Below are 22,058 nucleotides of genomic sequence, written 5' to 3'. Positions count from 1 at the left end.
CTCCCCTTCACCTAAATCACTGTGAATTAGCAAGGTTACAATCTTAAGTCTGCCTATCGCCTGGCAGCAACCTTCATGAGGACAGCAAGGCGAGAAGACGATTTATAAGAAAACCATTCCCTGGATCAGGGAGTGAAAAGTACTGATCCGTTCTAAAAGCTCCTGCTGACAAACTCTGATATTATGAACATTTTGCACTTGGACAAAAGCTCCCACTTTTCTTAATTACATGGTTTGAGCAGGAGTCTGCTTTCAGGATCTGCCCAATCACACAACAGCCATTCATTTTCCCAACTGCAGCTGCCAAAATTTTCCTGATCTCTGTTCTGTGCTCCATCTTCAAGGACATCTTGTGAATGTATGACACTGTCAAGCGGCATTCCATACCATGCTTTTTAAGCTTCTCTCTCTCTCTCTTTCTTGCATTTGAACATTCTTCTAATACATATCGATTAAAAATATCATGAACAAGAAGCAAGCAAAGTAGAAATGGAAAAAACAAACAAAATCCAGAAATCACAAGTATCAGAATACTTATGTCTGCTCTGAGGCAAGCACTTTTTATGACATTGAATCACTAATATTCTCTGTTCTCTGTGTGATGGGTTTGCTTTTGTTTTCAATATTAGGAAAATGGGTGCCAAATCTATAGCTTTCTGTGTGTAAAGAGCATAGGACCTCACTGCAAACTTCTGGTTTTTTTTCAAACATGAATTTTACCTCTGAATTTACCTTTTTAAAATCCTCTTAGTTTCCCTTAACTTCACTTTCTTCATTGTTCTACTTTTTTAAAAAAATTTTTTAATTATTATACTTTAAGTTCCAGGGTATATGTGCATAATGTGCAGGTTTGTTATTTTTTTGTTTGTTTGTTTTGAGACAGAGTCTCGCTCTGTCCCCAGGCTGGAGTGCAGTGGCGTGATCTCTGCTCACTGAAACCTCTGCCTCCCGGGTTCAAATGATTCTCCTGCGTCAGCCTCCCAGCAGCTGGGACTGTAGGCGCGTGCCACCACGCCCAGCTCATTTTTTTGTATTTGCCATAGAGACAGGGTTTCACCATGTTAGCTAGGATGGTCTCAGTCTCTTGACCTTGTGATCCCCCAGCCTCGGCCTCCCAAAGTGCTAGAATCACAGGCGTGAGCCACCGTGCCCGGCCCATTGTTCTATTTTTAAAAAAACTCCTACTGTATGTATTTTTATGATTTGCCACATAAAAACAGAATTTTAGATTATAAGAGAATAAATAAGTTAGTATTTCTGTCTTCACAATCTTTTGCCTTTTCAAAATACGCTTTTGAAAGGTCACACTCACTAATGGGCAAAAGTCAAGTTGGCATTTTAAAAAATCAAAAATAAAACTTTTAAATTATAAAAAAGACATAATAAAATTTCAAAAATCACATTTGTATTATAATTCAAGCTGCATAATCTACAATTCTCAGATAAGGCTCTTTTAGAATTAATTTACTATGTCCCAAAGAATATTTAGTATACGATACAAGTATATTATCATGTATAATTATCAAATGGATATAATACCTGTATTTTGAAACTAAAATATTACTTCTTTGAGTAGGGTAAGCTTGTCCTTTGAATCACAGATACAAAGAAAATTTGTTCGGTAAACTTTTGCAACTCTTAATATATTATTTTTATCCCAGAAATTTACCTTTTTAAAAAGTAAAATGTTAACACATATTCAGAATCATCCATTGTCAATTAGAGCAATCTAAAATTTCTTTAGTTACAGGTATATATTTGAAGGCAAGTTATGAGCCACAATTTAAAGATGTTAATATAGTACTTCATTGGAACAGCCCCTCCCCCAAACTGAAGTTGGCTCTCAAAAGAAGGAACAAAAGCCAAGCTAAATTCCCTAACATTAATGAGTTCCTTCGATGGGCCAGAAACCATTATGCTGAATGTCAGGGATACGAAGGAGAAAGAATTCCTGCCTGCAAGGAAGTAAATAAATAAGTAAATAAGAAATTACTGTCTAATGTCATAAATGTAGTAACGGAAAAATACATACAAAGTGCCTGGAATATGACGAACACTCAGTAAAGGGAAATCCTGTTATAATGCTGATTAAAAAGTGCTTTGGGTTACACAGGAAAATATTTAGGCAAGTAATTATCATTAACTCCTTCCAACACTACTAATAAGAAATGGTGAGAGGTGTCTTTACATACATCACTTCACTTAATTCTCACACAACTTTGAGAAGTAGGTGTTGTCATTCCTCTCATTTACAGATGTAGAAGTGCTGTCACTCTACACGTGATGGAGAAACGAGGCTTCAGGCAGTGTCCACTGTCACTTAACTAGGATTGCAACTTGAACCCAAGGCTAAAACCAAATTCGTGCCCTCTCTTCAATCTCTAAGTCTGAGGACTTTTCCTATCACTATGAAATGCAACCCACTATTAGAGAATGTAAATCATCTAATCCTATTAAAATCAACTAGCCTGTGTATCTGCTATTTATTCGTCAGTAAATACTATCCAACAAATGGGTGTTACAGGAAAGATCATTATTCAAAATTCTACATGGTATAATGGAAAAAGCATGAGATCTGGAGGTGATCTGACTTGGGTTGGAAATCCACCACCAGCCTTGACCTTGGTTTAGCCAGTTGAGACTCTCTGCAGTGCAATGTAAATTTACTCATTTGAAAAATGCGAACAATTCTATCTGCCTTGCAGGGTTGCTGTGAGGATTAAAAACAACAAATCTGAAGAGACCTGGTTCAGAGCTCAGTACACAGTAAGCACTCAGTACATGTTCACTTTCCTTGTCCAAAAGGTAACATTCTGAAATATGTGCCCATTAAAATGTGCTGCAGGTGGCAAAGTTGATTAATCTAAGAGCTGGGTAAGATTTATCCTTGGAATTTAATTTCTGAAATAGAAAAGTATACTTGAAAACATTACTACTCATCACCTATGCCAATAGCTATTCCTTTCATCTTCACAATGTTCCACAAACATTCACTAATAAGCTCTCACAATAACGCCAAACCAGAAAACACATAGCAAAGGGGAAGGGGCTACGTGGATTCTAAAAAAGAAATAATGAAAGTACCATTTTTGATACAGACACAATTTCTGGTATATTTTGCCCTTTCAAAAAGCCGTCCATTGTGAATGGCTCAAGTTAGGTACTTCAAATGTAAATAAGCAGTCATTAGGGTTTCTGATTTCCTACAAGGAAAACCATCATGTTTTCATAGGAAATTTCAGATCACTGCCACGGTGCACTCTGCATACTGACAGCTGAGGGCTTTTCCGGTTTTCCGCAAGGAAACTCAGGGTGGAAGAGCAGGGTTGTTTTTGGTCCATCCTCTACTTGGACTGCTCCTTTCTTCCTGTATACCTCAAGAAGCAGCTAAACTGACAGAATGTACTTCAAGAGCATTTTTCCAGGGCACAGTCAGAAAGGTGTGATGGGAAGTGTAGAGATAACAGAGCAAGTGTTATTACCCCTGAAGAAATGAGACTCTTACAAAGCCCTTACAAAACCCTCACTTACAAAATAATAATTTTTTATAATAATTAATTTTATAATAATTAAATTACATGCTGGACTCAGAGGATTTTGTAAGTACATTCACATTCACCACCCCACTTAATTTTCACGAAGAATCTGAGAGATGGTGGAGTCTTCCCTTGCCATCACTTGCAATTTACAGGTGAGCAAACTAAGGGTTAAGGAGCAAATGGAAGGTAAAGCTAACTAACCTCTATTCACATGGTGCAGGGCCTGGATCTGAACTGACATCTTCCGGTCAGTGACTCCCATCTTCCTTCTTTACCCACTACAAGTTCCATAAGCCCTGGAATGCACATTCCAGGCCACAGCCTTCTGTAGCCTTCCGCAGCCAGCAATGACAAACCAGAACACACTGTGTTCTCTCCTGTGCCACCCTCTGCACATAAACACTCCCTTGGCCTGGAAAGCCCTCCTCTCTCTGCCTTCAGACCTAACATTACCCTTCCCCTATCCCCCATCATGGCTTTTACCTCTGTCCCTCATACACATTTCCATTACGGACATGTGCCACACAGCATTGAAACTCGCCAGCCTCCTGTCTTTCTCTATCACTGGACTGTGAGCAACTTGAGGACTGGGACTGTGTTTGATTCATCTGTAATCCCAGGGACCAGTGCAGAGCTCCTGATTTTGCTGGTAGAATAAATGAATAAATGGATGACTCTCTAGGTCCTCACCTGCTTTCTATAGCCAAATTAGCTTTCCTTGCCTGTTCATCACCACTTCGCTCTCACCATAAACCTCTCTTACCTCTCCTCTTCAGAATCAATGCAAAAGTAGGAGGGAATTCATTCTTTTAAAGCTATATTGCCCTTTTCATTATTGTTTTCCTCAACTTCCTTCAAACTATCCCAAGAGCCTATTTTCAAAACCTAGGGCCTTCCATTTTCCAAGTAAGGCCATCTTTACAGCCTTTGCTTCTTCATCTCCACAAAGGAAATTAGATCTCCTCTGTTTCAGGCCTAAACTCATATTTCATTTTCATGCTGAGTCTGAATTTGGCTAAAGTCTGCATACCATCTTGAGATTCACAGTCCTGCAGAACATTTCTGCCCGTAAGAGTTTCTGTAAGTTACAAAGCCAAAGTCATCAGGGACTCAACATTTTCCTGCAACAACTATTAGACCTGGGCATGCCTGGCATGTTATTTCTTTTAAATAAGTGAATAGATAAATTATCACGTAATCACTTCTACATCCATTCAATTAACATCAATTCAAACATTTATTAAATATCAATTGCATAGCATAATAGTTAAGAACAGAGTCACTAGAGCTTGACTGCCCAGGTTTAAATTCCTGTTTAGCTGTGTGACCTTGGACAAGTTACTTAACTATTCTGTGTCTCAGTTTTCCAAGTGTAACTTGGGGCATATCAATAGGATAATGTTATAGGCGTCACAGAAATGTGGTTCACAGGAATGTGGCAAAGATTAAATCTATTATTGTTGTTGGATAACTGAGTTCCATGGCACTTCATCACTGCCCTCTAGGAATTCAGTCTTGGAAAGTTAGTAGACATTTGAAAACAAAGTTCCAGATGCAGTGAGGCAAGTACCAGAATCTGAATGCCTTTGGCAGTATGTCCCTTCCATGTCTTTGCATATGTGGCCGTTGAAATGCTTTCACCATCACCATCTAAATTACCCTGCCATTTTGCAAGACTCCCTGGAGTCCACCTCCCTGACCTACATAGTCTCAGACAACTCCTCTCTCTCCTCTGTCCTGGTACTCACCACCCTATATTGAGTCACTTTTTACCTGCCTGTCTCCCCACTGACAGGGAATGCCTTGAAAACAGGGCCTGAATTTTGGTTAACTTCTTACTCCCAGCATGCAGTACATGGGGAATTCAACCAATGCCTGCTGAATGGATCAGGTTTCAAAGGCAGGTAGGTGCAGGGTGCTAGGAGACTTTAGAGGCAGAGCACACGGGGACATAGGAGGAGACATCCTTATCTCCAACCCAGCAGGCTTCTTTCTCAGCATACTGAGATAATCATAAGAGGAACTGGTGATTCTTTATTTTAAAATGCTTTTTTTAAAGCGTTCTCTTACTCTTCCTGCTCTGTTTATTTTAGATGAGTGCAGCCATCAATATTAAAACAAATGTGAACTAGTGACAAAGGGGGTCAAATTAATTCTGGGTGAATCACAATACTAATATGCTACTAACCACAAGAGGAAAAAAATATTTAGAGTTTCATCCAGTGCCCTGTACAAAAAGTGCACTGACAAATATTTGGAAAATCATTCTTTTATTCTTAAATGTGTTTGATGGGGGAGTTTTGTTTTGCTTTTAAATTAATTTCAAGTCTACACATTGCTAATGAAAACAAAGGAGCTTTGGGATGAGAATAAACTGTGCTTTTTTCTCTCTTTATCTTCAATCTTAATTTTAATCAGGTAAATTAATTTTAATCAGTGAAATTTAAAAGTTTAATTTTAATCTTTAATTTTATATAATAGTATATACAATGGAGTGAGGAGATACAATACATAAAGGTTTATGTCTACATTCTAAAACTAGTGCTTTCCAGTTGCTCTCACCAGACCATCAGTTAGGTTTATGTATAATTCCAGTTAGCATAGGAGTCCTTCCTTGAAATTTTTGACCTATGAAAATAATCAAATCACCCACCCCCTTCATCCCCCATTAAAAAGTAAATATTCTAACTTATTACTAGAAAGAATTGGACTCAGGATTTAAGACTCCAGAGCCCTTTTAATCAAGTGCGTTTCTTCACAGAGCCCCAGGCCTCTAAGAGCCTGTGACACCAAGAGGATGGGGCCAACACAGTTGTTTGACAGAGACTAGTCTCAATCATACTGATTTACAGCAAATCTAATCTTCTTCACAGTTCTTTCTGAAATGACATATCTTTAGTTTTGAGATTATCTGCTCACTTTTTTGAAAGTTATAGAATGGGAAGTAGCTCTCACTTTTCAGTCTAAATCTTCTCTCCCTATGAGCCCTGAAATAAATTACCAATACCTAAAATGCACACCCTAGAGGGACTGAACTTATTTTAAAAATCCTCCTTTATTAGATGCCTACTATATGCCAGGCACTGAATCAGGTTCTTTATGCATGTTAATTAGTTCATCTTCTAAACAAACTTTGGAGGAAGGTATTATTAGTCCATTTTTACAGATAAGGAAACTGAGGCTCAGACAAGTTAATGACATTACCAAGACCCCACTACAAGTAAGTGAAGGAAAAAACACCCCATTTTGCAGACCCCTAAGATGCTCTTAATCAGCAGAATACTCATGGAAAGGTAGAATCCTATCATAATGCCAATGACTATACCACCTTCTAGGTTCAGGCTCCTGCAAGGAGCTATCAGGAGATCTTAATAGCCTTACTTGAGAAGACATTCTGGCTGACCCTGTCCTTAACTGAATGATTGGCCAAATCCTCCTCCTGACCCTCCTGGAATGTTTATCCCATTTCACAGTCTAATATAGGGAAATAGAATAGGACCTCTCTTCAAAGGCTGGGACCCCTGGCCTCTTTATGAGTTCTCTATGTTAAGTTTTCCTGAGGCTCAGACATCTCAGTCCAATTGTCCAATCATTCCACGGATGACCACCTTACACCAAATGCAGGTCAGGCAAGCCTGTCTCCAAGAGTAGTAGTTGGACATATGAAGCTCAGCCTTTCAGAGTAGGGCATTGACTGTTCCAGCTCATCAAGCAGAAGCAAGGCACTGACTGAATTATTGTGGCCTCACTGTGTGCCCACAAACAGAGACTCACAGTGTCTAGCATCTCTTATTTTTCAAACAGCATTTCACTATGTGAAATTATAAAACACCACATACGGTGAAACCCCATCTCTACTAAAATTACAAAAAATTAGCCGGGCGTGGTGGCGGGTGCCTGTAGTCCTAGCTACTTGGGAGGCTGAGGCAGGAGAATGGCGTGAACCCGGGAGGCAGAGCTTGCAGTGAGCCGAGATGGCGCCACTGCACTCCAGCCTGGACAACAGAGTGAGACTCTGTCTCAAAAACAAAAAACAAAAAACAAAAAAAACCCACCACATAATATATAATATCTACTTTTAGGCTGGAGTGCAGTGCTATGTTCACAGCTTACTGCAGCTTCAAACTCCTGGGCTCAAGTGATCCTCCCACCTTAGCCTCCTGTGTAGCTGGGATTACAGGCACACATTAATTACTATGCCATGATCTACTTATTACTTACTTACTCTATTCTCTGTCTTCTCCCTCTAAAATGAAAGCTCCATAAAGGCAAGGACTTGTCTTAGTCACTGTAATCACCATTACCTAGAACAGTGTCTGGCAGGCACTCAACAAATATTTGAAGAATAGGACACAAATTAATATTGTATGATAACAATAATGATGATGATCATTATCACTTTATATGCCAAGTAACTGTTTTAAATCCTTAATATTCATTGGTCCATCACATCCTCACAACAACCCTAGTTTACAGACGAAAAAGTTGAGGCATAGGGAATGGAAGTGATTTGCCCAAGGTCACAACTGATAAAGCCAGGATTTGAATCCAGGCAGTCTTGATCAAAAGTCCCTATTACCTTGGGAGGTTGAGGCTCCAGTGAGCTGTGATCGTACCACTGCACTCCAGTCTGGGTGACAGAGTGAGACCCTATCTCAAAAAATCCCTATTAATAATCACTAGGCTAAATGTTTCTCATTAACTCCTAGCTTTTAAGGGATGAGTAATACAAAATAGGAAACAGACCATGGGCTTCGGAATGAAACAAACCAGGTTTTAAATTCCCAGTCTGATATTTTCCTAGCCACGTAACCTTGAAAAAGTTACTTACACTACGTTGTCCTCTTTCTTCAAAATGGGAATAAAAATATCTGCTTCTTAAAGTCGTTGTGAGATTTAATGAGATAATCTAAGCAAAGTTCTTTCTGCAAAGCCTGACACACACATTACATAAAGGGTCACTATTATTGTGATGTGTCATTGTTAACTGCGTGGTACAGACAGCAAGTGACATAAAGGAGTCCAGAGGAAAGAAGAATTACTGAGGAATTACAGGTGAGTCATGGTGATCAGGGAAAGTTTCATGTAAATACATATACTCAAGACCTTCAGCTCAAAGTTATAGAACTGGGGTTGGTGAGCAATAGCTGTGTCAAAACCAGCTGTCATAACAAGGGGGATTTGAGTCCAATATCCCACTCATAAGCTAGGAGGCACCTGATGGGAATACATTATGAAAAACCTAATTAATATCTGACTACATCAGTTAACAATTAATTACTGAGCACCTACTTGGTGCCAAGCATAAAGATAAACTCAGTGCTGATTGTTGAGGAGTGGTGAAACCTAGAAAAATAAACATTTGATTACGGAGTGTGGAAGATCAATGATGAAGTGATGCTGGCAGTGTTAACGGAGACAGCTACAATTCAGAGTAAGTTAAGGCAAAGCTTTCTGGGTGACACAGGCCTCCTATATGTCTCATGAAGCCAGGTGAAGAAAGCAGAAAGATGTTGGAGACCAAGGGATCTGTGTGAGCATTGGTAGGGAACACCGTGGTGCAGTTCTACAGTGGAGCACGAACAGAAGGCAAAGAGACCCAAGATGGGAGGCTGGAAAGGAAAGAAGGAGTCTGGCCACAGAGGGGCTCCTGGGTTTTGTGAAGCTACCTGGACTTGGTGCTGAGCCACAGAAGAATTAAGTAGCCACATCTGAGATCTCATCTTAATTGTGTGCTTATAGCAAAAACACTGTTTCTTCATGAAATACAAACAAAACAGCACTGGGAGAGTGAAAAAATACATTATTTTTTAGGCCTACTGCCGAATTTTCTTTAGGGCCCTATTTTCTTCCTGAGTAGATCACAGGTATTTTTAGCACTAGTGTAGTATATCACTGCTTCATGACACTGTTCCCCTTTTATGCTCTAAAGTTGTTTTAAATTCAACTCTGTTCAGCAAATGTTACCCTCCCTTTCCCAGCACTGTACCCTGAGCCACCTGATAAATATTTGCTGAATTGGGCTGGATTCATCTAGCAACTACTGTATAAGGTAACATTGTGTCAACAGGCAAGGATGAAACTTAGGGGTAGGTGGAGATAAACAGATAAATATCAGAGCTCACTCACTCTCAATAAACTTGAAATTCTGATGATGCAATTGAGACATGTATATGACAATATACACATACCCCAAGGAGGACTGTACAGTGCTGCATCCTATCAGTAGTGAGCTGTGCAGATGGTGGGAGTCTGAATCCCACTTCTCACAGCACATTCACCAGATATTCAGCTCTTCGAGGGCAGGGAGCCATGTCTCCTTTACTACTAAATATTTACAGACTACCAAATAGTAAGTCTTAGTAAGTTTTTATCAAATGGGTCTATTTAATCCTAATAATCCTGAGAGGTATTAATCCTTTAAAAATGTGGAAACTGAGGCTTAGAGAACTAATATTACTTGCTTGAAGTTATAAGGCTAGTAAATGGCATTGTAAAGACAACAGTAACAATGATAATAACAATTTTCCATTCTAAGGAAGCCCACCTTCCATTTATTATTCCCCAAATGTCTCTGCCATGGGATTTTCTTTTCACACTAGGATGGAAAATGTTCTCTCTGGCTGAATGAAACTGGAAGTTTACAATTTGAGTTCTTGAGCTCTTGTTGACTTTTCTGTGCTGCCAGTTTTAGGAGCTCCAAAAGGCACTGAATGGATTTGGGACAGATGGATCTGCCCACATTGCAGGTAAGAATACCCGTGCCACTAGGCATATACAGCTAAACATATAAAAATGTACAGTCTTTCTTTAGTACAAAGGTTCCCTAATCCCTAGAGGAGAATTAATCCAACTTCAATTCCACAGAATAAATCTTTAGTGAATGCCTACTATGTGCCAGGCACTTTTCTTAACACTTCTGAAGTAAAATATACAGTACTCTATGTGCCTTTCCTATCTCCTGTTGTGATAAAATAAATCCTTATTCACCTTCTCACATAGTGAGAGGTAAATAAGGGCAGCTAGTAAACCCTCAAGGACAGAGACTGACTTATCTTTGTAGAGGAGTACAGAGCTAACACATAGTAGGCACTTTAATACATTTTCATGGAACTGAATAAATTTTTGAAATTTTGTTCTGGAATCAGACAAATTTGGGTTCAAATCAAATCCTCGCCCAGTCAATTACTGGCTGTGTAACCTTAATTTACCCCTCAAAACCTCAGCCTGTCCATAAAACATAGAAATTAACATTTACCTTTTTAGTTTGTTCTAAGGATTAAAAGGTATGGTGTTTGTAAGGCACAGTGCCTGACTCATATCAAGAGCTCAAGAAATGAAAGCTAATCTTACTATTTCTAGTCCCACCTCTAGGTCACCTTCACTACTGATTATTGTCACTTTTATTATTATGTTACTGGTTCAGCTACGTAGCACAACCAAGGAATAAGGTTTTCTAGTTAATAAATACTTTGGTTAATAGAGAGCCCCAACATATACCATGCAGACATCAGTAGTTATCAAAGATATAGGATACAATGCTTCATATTAAATCTGAAACAACTAGAAGTCATCCTTTCTTTAATAATTCAGAAGATACTAGAGATCTTGCATTGCATAGTTCTAAAAAAGTTGACTGTTATTTTTCCTTTGGATAATAGAGAGCTCACTATTATCTAGACCAGTATTTCTCAAACTTTTCTGACCATGACCCAACAAAGTAAAACAAAAAAGTAAGGAACATATTGAACACCATATTGAACACCACAGCTTCATATCACAACTCAGAACAGAGGTAACTGAAACAAAGATTCACGAAATAATACTTACCCTTAATAAGTACCACCCACTGATACTTTCTTTTCTATTTCATTCAATTCTATCATTCCATTGTTTTAATTTTTAACGCTGATCAACACCCAATAAACTATCCATAGGTAAAACTAGAACCTAGTAACTTACTAATATTGTTATCCTGTCCAATAGAGCGTATCAAGGATACAATTCAATGGATTCTCCCATTAAGCCATGAAGTTGTACTCATTTTGTTTTACATATTAAGAGACTTGAAAGTCAGAAAGGTTAGGTTAGTTGGGCTAAATAGGCTCCCAGAAGTTGATGACAGATTCAAGATCCACAAGTCTAACTCTGTAGTTCAGACTCTTTAAAAATCAAAGATAAAAACAAAACCCCCAACAAAAACCATATTATGACAACCCAATTCAAAAAACATTTTTTTGAGTACTTACTATGTACCAGAAATTGAAATAAGAGAGGATTTGACATGATCTCTGCCTTCTAGGGCTAACAGATGACCAGTCAAGACAAGCATGCCTTGGTACATGTACTTGCAAGTTTGAAGTGGGCATATTTTTATACTACAGAAAATAAGCGTATTCCCCACTCACCACCATCTTCTCTCTGGCCACACATTATTCCACAAAATGAGCACTGGGTACCTCTTGGTGAGAGAATGCAGTGTACTCCTCTAATGGCACATTTCTTTACAATCTGAAGTAAAGTCGGTATTTTTCCTCCTACTGCTTTCTGCCACTGTAACCCTAAAAGCAGTCCTTAATGTGACTTCACCAATGAGCATCATCATCATAACATCACATTATGACCAGAAGAGTGCTCTAATGCCAATTCCCCTAACCAATACCTAATTTAGAAGTATCTTTAGGGTGACTTCAACTTCTGAGAAATAATGACTTAATAAAGACAGGTGTTGACCCTGAAAAAGAATAAAGAAAGGAAAGTCCTCTGACCTAAGACATTCCATAGCTACCACTTCAAAGTAAAAACCAAGTCAAAACACCTGAACCTTCCTAAATCATAGCTTTTGCCTGTCTCCTCCTAGCTTTATCTTTACACAATGTATGATGCATTCACACCAGATTACTTACAGTTTCTTAAGTAGGCCTTGTAAGTTTCCATCTCTATGCCTTTACTCATATGATTCCCTCCATGTGGAATTCCCCTTTCTTCTAGTTTTTCCATCTATCCAGCTTCCCTGGCTCTATTCAAATGGCATTTCCTCCATGAAGCTTACCTCCTTCCCCCCAAAAGAACTAATGTCTCCCTCTTCTGTACATTGTACCTCCTCTGCTGAGACACTGTCCGCATCATTCTGCTTGTCATTGTCCTTGCTTACTATCTTTTAATATATTTTAAATACTATGATGTTCTGGGAGCCATCCAGAATATGCAACAGACATGCTATATATATATATATTTGTTGATTCTCCAATGGAAAATTTGATATAGAAAAGAAATTACCTTATTTTTCCCCCAAGGAAAGTAAACTTTGGCTGAACTGGACATATTCCCAAACACTTTGGAGCGAAGACTTCTGATATTACTAAACATGCAAGCTTAGTCAAGTGGCTAAGCTTTATTTTCTATAAAAAAGAGTACCTGCCCTAATTACATTAAAGAGATCAAACTGATACCACAGGGCAAAAATTATACAAGGCTGAGTGAATATGAAAGATGATCTCTATGGTCACAGATCTGTTATGAGTAGAACTATGCTGAGAACAGCTGAAGTTCTAGAATGCGAACTTGTTCTTCTGTTCCTGCAAAATGGACATGGGATAGTTCAGGAAGAATACTGTTAAGATTATACCAACTGCAAGCCCATGCCTCCAAAATCCAATGACTGGAGACCTGTTTAAGAGTTCTTACTAAAGCAGTTCTAAGCTCCAGGTCTTTTTTCTTCCCATGAAAAACTTCAGCCAGAAATCAAAAAAAAAAAGAAGGAACTGAGATTCAAGTATTGACCTAAATATCGATGAATTTTTAACTTTTAAATAAACAAACACCTACCTAGCAAGAAGGTCCTAAGAATATCCAACCTTCTCATTTGCCTGCTCAAATCACTAAATCATCCCTTTTTTGTCCTTCATTAATAGGCATGAGATTTTCCAAGGCTAAAATATGGAGAAACGTCTTCTATACCATCCCTTCTCCAAAATCAAGTTCCTCCCTGCTTTTTACATTTCTGCCCATACAAACACAGTCTAAAAACCAACCAAATTCTTCCAGAGCTTGCACATAATATACAATATGTATAGACACACACCTGCAAAATCCTCCAAAGATTCTTAGTGAAGACTTAAAATAGATTCATGTGGAAAGAGAAAAGTTTTATTGTCTGCCTGTTTCACAGCAAAGGATCTTTTTCTTTCTTTTCCTTCCTTCCTTCCTTCCTTCCTTCCTTCCTTCCTTCCTTCCTTCCATCCTTCCTCCCTTCCTTCCCTCCTTCCTCCCTCCCTTCCCTCCTTCCTCCCTCCCTCCCTCCCTCCCTCTCTCTCTCTCTCTCTCTCTCTCTCTCTCTCTCTCTCTTTCTAACATAGGACCTGCAAAATGGCATTTGGGATATCAGATCAACTTATAACCCCTTCCCCTAGTTTTAAGGATTAAATTGAAGGAAAAAAAATTGACTTCCCTTTACATCCTTCCTGTCAGCATATGAAGTAGAATTATAAATCGGTGTTTCAAGATTGTGTTTTCAATTTAAGTCTTGAATCCCTTCAGGAACATTTTGTATTATTTCTCCATAACGGCAACAGGTCACAGCAACAGGTCCCCATTTAGAACAATTTGTGAATTTATTTATGGTGCCTATTTATTTATTTCCCCCTTCAGATCCTTGGGAAAAAGGTACAAAATTAGGTTTAACCTAACACCAGTCCTGACACCACCCATTATCCCTTCCCAAGAGTGTATAATCAACAACTATGCCAAGGCCTTTGTGGTGGTTTTCCTCTTTTCTTTCTTTCTTTTTTTCTTTAAATGGGAGGGTAATGAATTGAGGGTCAGCATTCTGCTCACATCCTGCACATCTCTTCAGTCAATCTGATCACTTCTAGAGGTGTTCACACTGCCAAAGCCATCCATCATCCTGCCTTGCCAAGCAGAAGGAAAACTGATGGCAAGTTAGAAAAATCTCTTTAAGCCACTTTTTGCCTCAACCTCTTCACCATTCTGTGAGAAACAGAACTTCAAAGTTCAGCCTATTGGGAAAACAAGGGGAAAGGAGAAAAAACCTGATATAGTGAAGAGGAAAAAATAGATCTGAAGTAAGTTGGTTTCTGGGAAAAAGTCAAATAATTTGCAAGTTACAATATATAGACAGCAAAGATGGGACCATATCAATTAAGCTCAGCCTATTTTTATTTTCTTTCTGGCTGACTTCTAACTTTCCTAACAGGCTCTTTCATGAAATTAAAAAACAGCACTGGGTAAAAGTAATTTTATCTTCATCCTTTTTCTCTTTTGACAACTAAATCCCAAGTGAATTCTAATTCCAAAGGAGATCATGGATATAGCTTACGAAATCCTAGGAGGATGCAGAAAACGTAATAAAGCCATACAATTCTGAGGAAGAACTGAGGGCTTGTCTATATAGAAAAAAAAACAACAACAACACTGTGTGCCACCCTCCTTGCATGCTGGGGACAGTATGGAGACTGTGAGGGTAGCATGCAATGTCACTGCCCAGGACATCTGGCATGGGCAGATGGGCCTCTTTCTGGGGAAGGGCTTTTGCCAAGGGACAGAAAGACTGACAGACTGAAAGAGACTTAACATCCTCAAAACTCCTTCGACTTTCAAGTCCTATGTATGACTGGTGCCTTCTAATACTGTTTCTCATCTGATTCTTGCAGAAACCCTGTGAGTTACATATTATCATCACAATCATAAAGATGAGGAATTGTGGCTCATGTTGAAGTAGCTCATCTGTGATTGCCCAGTTAGTAATTGGAAGAGTTAGCATTCCAACTTAAGTTCACCTGACTCTGAAGTCCTTTGCACTTGCCAGTTTCTCAAGACAAAGAGCAATCTTTTTAGAGGTTTGCCTGTACGAGCACACCATGACATTCCTCAGAGGCCAGAGGCAGACTCACGGCTCTCTGGTCTCTGAGATAGTCTTGCCAACAAAGGCATGGTAATAGTGGTGTCTAGTAGAAACAAATCTGATTTTTCTACATGTGTACAGGTCAATATAATATGTTTTTAGCCCCATCTGAACACAGGCCCTCTGGGTCCTAATCACAATAACCAGGTTGCTTTTAAGATTAGAAACTTTTCCACTACAGAGGTGGTTAAAATATAATCAAGCTAGGAAGTTATCCTCCCCCAAAGCCACCTAAAACAGAGCAGCTCCAAAATAAAACCAATTTACATATTTTAGCCCAAATTAAAAAGTAAAAGCTAAGGATTCCCTTTTAATATCCTGAATAATAAGTGCACATTTATGTAAAGCTTCCTTTGGGGAACGGTTACTATGAGGACAACTTTCCCAATATTATTCATAAATATCACTTTTGTTTTGGTGTTACAGTAAGAATCTGGACTTGTGGGAATTGTACTATCTGTACCCAGTGCATCAACAGAGATAATTAATGTTGAAGACATGTATAATACTAAGAATTTTGGATGTGTGGTTGACTGCATTACAAAAAGTAACTTAAGAAAAGATGAGTCAAATCTGGTCAAAATCACAAATTTCAGGGACTTGGTTGTTTACTCCATTTTAAGTGAGCATTTTCCTAATGAAAGTTTCATTAGTAAAGATGGCAACTTCTCAGCCTTTCTACCACAGACTTTTAAGTAGCACTTAGAACTAAAGTTTATCATTAGAGCAGTATTTACTACTGCTGCATCTTCAAAGAGGGCACTTGAAAAAAAAATTCGACTCAGTCTGTTATTTTTCATGTACAAATTAGAAAGCAAACCTTTAAAGGGTTTAGACTGGCAGCTTAGGAAAACACAGAGTACTTGAGAAGCCATTATTGGTACATCCCACGGCACACCGGGGCTCACAGCTGTCTACAATACACGCCATACACACATACCACAGTATTTAGATGTGTATGACAAAGTAACCGCGATTTCTGCTCCACTAGCAAACTTCCACTTTGGCATGCCAAAAGGGTCACTATCTGTTCAGATGCTCCTGGGAGGTAACAGAGGAAAAGGAATTCAAAAAGCCATTTATGTCAGAAGCAAGGAGGCAAGACATTCGTGTTTCTGTAAAATTAACCGGTTCCAGCCAAGCTTCATGGGCAGCTGACTGAAAGACAAGTTCCTTTCAACTGTCCAAACTTCTATATTTCTTCCTGAGGCTGAAGATGTGGACACATGAAACTTTATAGACTAAAATGTCCAAAAGATCTCTTATTTCTATCTTTTGGAGTCATGCCTAGACACTTATAAATACAGAAGGAAAGACATTTATGTACTTAAATGTTTCAGCAGACCTTTTCTCATTATTTGACACAAACCTCATTGTGCAATGTGCCACCTTAAAAATCCCACACCCCAACTTTATCTCCAATCACAGGGACTTATCCTCTAATTAGTTATGTCTTTTGACCATTGTCAAAAGAAAAAGAAACGGTGACCTTGGATTCCACGTTGCAAAGAAATACACACAGTAAGTCCTCAACAAATACATCTTCATCCAACAAGGAATGACAGCCAGCCTCTACTATGAACACTGTTGGCAAAACAACTTCAAGGTCTAGTTGTTATGAGAGAGTAGACAAGAATAAAGGATAACTCATAGAAGCAGAAGACTCAATGGCACGAAGTGCAGACAGAGGAAAACTCCATGCTGTGTTTTTTCAGAATTCACCGTCTTCGCTGGGTCGTTTCTCTGCTTCCCTGTATCCTGAACAAAGAACTACACTTCCTACAGAAAAAATATTTATGAACTATATTTTATAGTTCAAAATGAGTGATTCAAAAATTAAGCTAAAGTTTGCATGTTATTTTTCAAATGAAGAGTCCAAGGGAAGTTATTTTCAGGAGAGACCCATGACATATATATTTTTTTTCATTAAAAAAATCACATACGCTAGTTTTGCATTTTACTTTTGGGGTTAAAAATAAGTCTTTCCAAAAACAACAAAAAACAAAAAATGCAAGCACAAAAATTACACTGACTTTATTTCCTTAACACTTTTACTGCTTTTTCAACCAAAATTTATTTAAGGATTCCTTTAGGGCTCTCAGCATTTCTTGATCCTTGCAGAGGTGTATCTTTATTGAGGGGAGAAATACCTTTGGTATTAAATACAACAAGGATCTGAATATGAGACCCCACTAAAGCAAAAATGGTTGGTCCTAAAATGGTCTGAGCAAAGACAGTCTCAGGGGTGGGTGGAGAGAAAGAGATAGCTGGAGCTAGAGAGAGAGAAAGACAGAGACAGAGAAAGAGAGAGGAAGTCACCAGCCTATTAGGAGCCCTGACACTGCGTAAGTTATTTCTTAATGAATATACAAGGGAAAGCATAAATATTACCATTAAGCAGAGTGGATGTGAACATCCAAAGCAAGCTAGCTGGCTGATTGCTGTCTTATTTTTTTTGTTCTTTTTTAATAATTCCATTTCCAAACTGCTCGATTCCTAACACTGATGCTCCAAAGCTACTGTGAATACACTGCCTGAATACTTAATGAAGTAAACAACAAACAAAATGGCTCATCTTTGGTGCCCCCAGCTAGCATCCCAAACTGGATATAATTAAAGGTGTGAACAAGCAAGCAAGGAAGTAATGGACCTGCAAAGTCAAGGTTCTGAGAAATTATCGGGCACCCTGCACTGCACCAGTTCAAATTTATCACTCATTATCTCCTATACCGGAAAGATGTATACCCACATGTTGGTACTCTTCTCCCCTCTTGTCTCTTGTCCTCCAGCCTTTTTTTCCTTTTCACTGCTAAATAGCTACTTTAAGACAATTACTGCTTGTGACTCCCACCCACCCGCAGATCACCTTTTCTTTTCTTTTTTTTTTTTACCCTTAGAAAGCCAGTGACCTATAAAAGCCCTCAACCCCTAAAATACGTGGAGATTTCAAAAATATAAGGATGTTCCTAACACACACACACTTGCACACCAACTTACAAAGCAAAGCACAGATGTTAACACTGCCATCTCACCTCCTCCTTATTTTTACCAATGGTAAAGACTAGGTTCAAATGCCCTCAAAGAAAAACATCCTGCCCACCCCTCCATACACATACACATATCCATATACACACACATACACACATTTTAATTCATACCCAGGCCCTTGACTGAAGGGATGGCTTTTAGCTCACAAACATTGTTATGGATTTGCACACTTACAATTTCTTAAGTGGCAGCTAAAGAAAGGTGTTTGGTTACCAACAGACTGCAGGGTCTGAATATATCTTTTTAAATAAATATTTGAAATTTCATATTTTTCTAATAAGAGAACTCCTGGAGTCATGAAGAGAAACCAGTTCTTATGGGAAGCAACCCAGTTTGGTTTTCTTTCCATTTACAGATGCGCATATACTTGCAAGTAAGTGTGTGTACATGTTTAGTAATACCAAATAAGGAAAGCCTAAGACAGGTGCAGGAATCCGCAACACACTTATACTGATACACACAGAGTCTCTCTGCCTCTCTTTCTCGCACACACACTCTTTCCACATATACATTAAATGGATGGGGGAATGGATAGTGGTAAATGAAAGGTTGATTTTACTTTCAAAAGGATAATTGATCAATTCTGTACAACATGGCCCATCGACTGGACAATAGTAAGATAAAAGCTTGAAAATGTTCATGTCCCTTCCTAGCCCCAAAATTCCCAATGACATTGGGGAAAAAATACTGCATTGCAGCATTTGCCAGCGCATACTCGGGTGTTTAGCATCCGCTGGCCAGCTCACCAACAAATGTACATATTAAATATCTAGGCATACAAATTAACTGCCTGGTGGCCACAGATCATTGGAGCTAATGAAGAAATTTGTCAAGCCCAAAGTACTTTTGTCTATGTATGATGACCTCTATGAAGACCACCATTTCTTACTTGAGGTACATACAATTTGTTTCTTTTTTTAAAAAAAATTAATATAAGGTGTTAAGATGCTCAGGGCTAAATGAAGCAGCACATCTCCTCATGGAAGAAATAGCATTTGGCCTACACATAGGAAAAGAACCCACCTATAATAAGGAAATAAGTGTAAAGGGAAGAAATCAAACCAAAGAAAAGGACTTACTCTGAGGAAACCCTACTGTTATTCATAGTAACTCTAACTTGAGAAAAACACCCCAATTCATCCACAAGTCCTTTTAGAGGTATTGAACACACACATACAAGGCACCATGCATGCAATAATTTCTAGATATGAAATTTCAAATAGCTTATCCCTAATAGAAATCCTAAGTTTAAAATATCTGAAGTCTAACATGTCCCAAACCCAATTTCAAGACTAAGTTTAGAAGTAAAAGGCAAATGCGCAGTTCATTTTCCTTCTCTCTCTCTTTTTTAAATATTCTATTGTTATTATCTCACGACAATCTGGCCTTCCTCTCATAACAACACCCTAATTTTCAAAGGACCAAGGAAGGGGTATTGGGAAAGAAAAAGTTTTAAGGTTTTGTGCAAACCATCAAATGGAAGCAAGGCCATCTATATCTGGCCAGGAGAATGACTTGAATGAATGGCAGGTAGAAATGAATGGGACTGAGACCACAAATGAATGGTTAAGTTGTTTGTTAGCTTTCTAAAAAATGAGATATTAAATTGTCTTGTAAATAAACGATTCTCAAAGTAATTTTTCAGCTACTTCCCCATCTATGTTAATTTTACCCTTTCAAAAATTTAAATATTAAATGATTTAGCTGTTACGTTACTATGAGATATATGGACACTCTGATCATTAAAACTGGAACTTAGTCAGATGTTGTTTGCAGAAATATTTCCAATTGGATTTTCACTTCTTAATAAATGCACATTCAGCCTTGTGCTTCCATAAAGGCACACCTCCACATGAAGGTAGTAGGCATTAATATTTTTAAGACAAAGGAGCGAGAAAGGTCAGCATCAGAACCACGTGTCTTTTTTACAACCCAAGCCAAGATGATACTTCTTACAGAAATTATTTTCCCCTGAGTAAAAATTGCCAGACAATTCTCAGAAAATTAAAAAAGAAACTATATTAGAGACTTTAAAAAATTCTATTTTTTTAAAGGTGACATAGGCTTATGCACTCAACATATGGCTGCAAGGTTCAAGTGTATCACAAAAAATATAAGTTTATTTATTTTTACCTCAAGAGTGAAAACACAATTTTTAAATCCCCTAAAAGAAGAGAAAACAAAAAGATGTCTCTGCAAGGAAAAAAGAATTGGGGGGGATTTTCAATGAAGAGAGTAAAAATTAAGAGTACTTTCAATAAAGCCAATTATATTTCCTAATCTTTTAATGTATTTCAGCATTTTTTAATCTCTCATTTTGGGGCTTACAATTAGCTACCTGACCATGTATCTATTTTGTCCCTTAGTATAAAACCCTAACAGATCACCATTTCAGTTGTTTTTACGCTATCTCCTGTTCACCCAAGTACTACACCTTTCAATCCTTATGGTACCCACCATCATGAGAAAACGAGACTATTAGTAAAACACACTTAGAGAAAAAAAGAGAAATGCTTGTCACCCAGTGCACACATGGGTCCCAGACGTTCAAAGACACTAAAATAAAAATCAGCTTTTCACTCAGTTTGTGCCAAGACCAGAACAAGGACCAAATGCCAAATGGAAGGCAGTGGTTGTGAGAGTGCAAGCCTGATGCATCCTGTGACTGTGGGCATGGGGAAAGAAGAAAAGCAAAAGGATCTTCATTTATTATTTTGTAAAGTAATTTCTACTCAGGAAAAATAAATCAGAGGTAGAATGAACTCCTCTGAAACTAGAGTATCAACATCTGATTTAGTAAAAATACCAATATCACCTAACGCCAAATCATTGCTTAGGGTAGATCTCTTCTACCTATATTTTTCCTATGAATATTTGCTGGAAATTTCTAAGAAATCATTTGCAGAACCTATCAGCTGTAGGAGTTCACTATTATGCTTCCGTCAACTTCATTCAATATAATTTACATTTTTTTCAAATGGTCTCACAGGATTCCTTGCGATTTTTCGCATGTACAATTTCACAGCAGGGAAAAGGGGGAAAAAGGAAAAAAAAAGCAAGATTCCCTACCTTCCCTTCCCCCTCTCCTCCTCTTTGGGTTTTTTAAACAACAACAACAACAACAAAACACACACACACACACACACACATGCACACACACACACAAACAGGGGAGACAGAGCAGATGCTTAAAAATAGATTTCTAAAAATCACTGTAAACCAGAGTTAGAAATGTAATTAACACCTATTTATAACAAATAATTAAAGTTGGGCTGGCCACAAAGAACAGCAAAGATAATCGAGGTCCTGTCCCCCTCCCCTTTTTTTTACACTGTTTGCAGTGTGTTCTCATGATAGCCACCTGCTCCCTACTCGGCTTCTCCTCTGTTCGTTTCCCCGGCAACCTTTCATTGGGTTTTCCTCCCAGCTATCGCTTTCAGTTGGGCTGCTCGGTCTAATCTTATTTGTTTTACACCCATCAAAACAAGCAGCCAGACAAAGGCAATCCTCTAAGAATGGGAAAAAGACCACAGCTTTGTTATAACATC

General features: G+C 38.3%; 1 protein-coding gene across 12 annotated transcripts in view; it reads right to left on the bottom strand.

Annotated features, from left to right (window-relative positions):
* The window catches only part of ELAVL4 (ELAV like RNA binding protein 4), a 156,297-nt gene that overhangs the window by 71,318 nt on the left and 62,921 nt on the right, over positions 1-22,058 (bottom strand). The gene's annotated exons all lie outside the window — the stretch shown is intronic.

Source organism: Theropithecus gelada, chromosome 1 (assembly GCF_003255815.1).
Source record: "Theropithecus gelada isolate Dixy chromosome 1, Tgel_1.0, whole genome shotgun sequence".
NCBI lineage: Eukaryota > Metazoa > Chordata > Mammalia > Primates > Cercopithecidae > Theropithecus > Theropithecus gelada.
This window is presented reverse-complemented; position numbering and strand designations above follow the sequence as displayed.